This window comes from Rhinopithecus bieti, unplaced genomic scaffold (assembly GCF_001698545.2).
Source record: "Rhinopithecus bieti isolate Rb0 unplaced genomic scaffold, ASM169854v2 scaffold_14455, whole genome shotgun sequence".
Lineage (NCBI taxonomy): Eukaryota > Metazoa > Chordata > Mammalia > Primates > Cercopithecidae > Rhinopithecus > Rhinopithecus bieti.
Window position 1 is genome coordinate 263377 of NW_016807905.1, and position 2847 is coordinate 266223.

A 2847-nucleotide genomic window follows, 5' to 3' on the forward strand; every position below is an offset into this window, starting at 1 on the left:
GGAAGCTTCTAGGGGATTCCTGCAAAGTCTCATTTCAGCTCCTGGTGGGGCTGAAAAAAGAACCAAGGGGAGGAGTCAGTCTCCTGCAAAGGGGCCCCAGAGTTGGAAAGGAAGGAGGGGAGAGGAAATTAAAACCACACTAAACTAAGAGAACAAAAAGAGAAGAAAACCAGAATGAAGACCATCACCCAAACACCCAGAATCCCTCTCTTGAGCATCCCCAAGAGAAGCTGTCATAATTTGTAAAGGGCAATCAGGTGATTGAAGAGAGGGTATTGCTTCACTGGGACAAAGGCAGTATTTTAATTTCTCTCGGTTCTGAATACTACCTACTGGGGACTGGAAACTGAAAAAAAAATCCTCCAAAATAGGAATTTACCCCAGGATTTTAGGACCCAAAGTTCCATTGAGCTTCGTAGACCTGGATGGGGCAGAGGGATGTGATCACACTCTCCCCATAAATAAATAAATACATAAACAAGGCGCTGAGGACTCAATATAGCACCTGCCTCTTCTCCACCCTTGCGCACAGTATCCAACTGTTAGCGCGTAGCCGCCGCTGCCACCACCACCACCGAGTCGCACCTGCCATCTGGAACAGGCCTCACATATTCCAAGACCTCCTTTCTGCTTCGCTGAACCTCCATCTTCTTTCAAATCACGCCGGGGACCAAAACGCACACCCCAGGCCACAGAGAAAGGTGCCTAGGACCAGCCCCTCAAACGACAGCGCTACATTTGAGGATGCCATCTCCTCCAAGCAGCTCTGAGTCTTTTTTCTTTTTCTTTTAGGTTTTGTTAACTCTGGGATGTCTGGAATGGGTGTGGAGGAAGGAATGGGAAGAGAAAGGGGCACAGTGGGCCACAGTGCCCCCAGTTAGAAGGAGAGGGGCTGGGAAAATGCAGATCCGAATGACAATGACTTCTGAGGGCTGGAGAGAGGGGCACTGTTCAGCATCCCCGGCTGGCCGGACAGGACAGGGTCTGAGCCTGGCTGCAGGACTCTGGCCTGCTGGGGACAGGGAGGGGGGCCACAGGGGGGTGCTCGAGAGGTGAAGTCACAGGCCTAAGGACAACCCAGCCCCCACCCCAGGCAAGGGGCTGTCCTGCCTGGGCCTCAGTTTCCTCCTGTGTGAGGTGACACCATAGGCATAACCCTTTCGCCACCTCATAGGAAGTGTGTGGGAACCCAAATGATGCACAAACAGCACCTGCCCTAGAAGACACCCAGTAAAGAGCTCTGTCAGCTACTCTGGAGACCCGCCTCCCAGAGCACCGCAGCCTAGGACAGGGAATCCGGAGTCACCGAGGCGGGGGTCCTAGGCGAAAGGAGGTAGCCCTGAGTCAGCCAAGCCCTGCGGGCGGGTCCCTCTCCGGCCGAGGAGGCGGCCCAGGAGCGCTAACGAGCGGAGAGCCCCAGGTGCGAGCCCCACCCAGGGCCGGGGGAAGAGGTGGGGCTGGAGGGGGAGGGGAGCGGGCCGCGCTAATGACTGTTGACAGCGCGCGCTGGGGCCGGGCTGGCCGCGCGCGCCGCTGACAGCTGCTCGGGCTGGTGGAAGGGGCGGGGGCGAGGCGGCCGCACTCTCTTCACTGCGCAGGCGCGAGCGCCACGGCGCGGGAGGGGCGGGAAGGCGCGCGCGCCGTCCCGGCGGGGAGGGGGCGGGAAGGCGCGCGCGCGCCGGGGGGTTCGGAGGGCCTGCTGGAGCGGCTCGCCGCGGGCTCCTCGGGCAGGCAGGTAATGAGAGTAACCATGGGCAACCCACCAGAGGAAGTTATTCTGCAGGAGACGTTATCCCCATCTCCCCGGAGCTTGGGACAGCCTGACTTTCCATTCTCAACAACAGTAATTTAGATCCAGCTGTCAGTGCAGGGGGGACGGCTCCGCGGCTGCAGCCCGGCTGGGGGGGGACGCAGCAACGGGGCGGGGGACACCAGGGACGGGGGCGTTAAAGACACAGGGAACGCTCGGCGGGCGGCGGGCCGGGGCGGCCTGCCCTCCCCCATCTCCAGGCGCGGCGCCCGCTCACCTGGAGACCCGCCCGCGCGGGCCGCCCACCCCACGCGCACCTGCTGCGCGCGCGCCCGCCGGCCTCGCGTCCCCCTTCCGGCCCCGCCAACCCGCTCCCGGCGCACCTGCCCTGCCCCGCCCCCCGAGACGCTGCCCACCTGTCCTTTGTGCAGGGCGGTACCATTCGATCTTGCCAGCTCTCCTTCAGGGAGCGCCCGCTATGTGCCAGGCGCCGTGCCAAGCCTGATCTCCCGTAATCCTCACAGACCCTCCGCGGTCAGCGCTTCTGCTGCTCCCCGCCCAGGGCGCAGCGGGGTGTGGCCGTTTGCCCAGGGTCACGCAGACTTGAACCCCCCATCCCCGTGCCCATTTAACAACCAAGATACAGCGCCTCCCACCGCGTCCACATCCACATCTGCTGTGACTCCGAGGCCTCCTAACCGTCCTGGGAGACAAAACAGTCACACCGGTGGCTGGCGTCGCGGTGCACCTACTGTGTGCCAAGCACTCATGGCCTCGGTTCACTTTCGCAACAGCAACCAGAGATCTGTTGCCCCAGGGTGAGGAAGCGAAGGCACTGAAGAGCTGAAGCAATTTGCCCACAGTCACAAGGTACAGAGTGACAGAGCTGGGGTTCAAATCCAGGGAGTCAGACCCCAGGATCCCAACTACTGGGCTCCATTAGTCCCACCCCTGGATTCGTGGTGGCTGAAATCCAGCCCACACTACTTCTTCTTTCCACAGTTCAGCCCACGCAGGTTCTGTCCCAGCATCGTGAGTAGCTGCCTCTCCTAGCTATACCTGAGAAATCTAAGAAGTTTCTAGGCCTAAAGCCACTG

General features: G+C 60.8%; 1 protein-coding gene across 2 annotated transcripts in view; it reads right to left on the reverse strand.

The window, feature by feature from the left end:
• NOL4L (nucleolar protein 4 like) overlaps nucleotides 1-1470 on the reverse strand; it is a 98745-nt gene extending 97275 nt beyond the window's left edge. The window contains exon 1 of one of the 2 annotated variants that reach the window (XM_017884112.1): nucleotides 1307-1470. The gene's annotated coding sequence lies outside the window, so the exon portion shown is untranslated. Of the gene's footprint in view, nucleotides 1-1211 lie in introns of both variants that reach the window. The other variant, XM_017884111.1, reaches the window with a different exon arrangement.
• Nucleotides 1471-2847: the final 1377 nt, after the last annotated feature.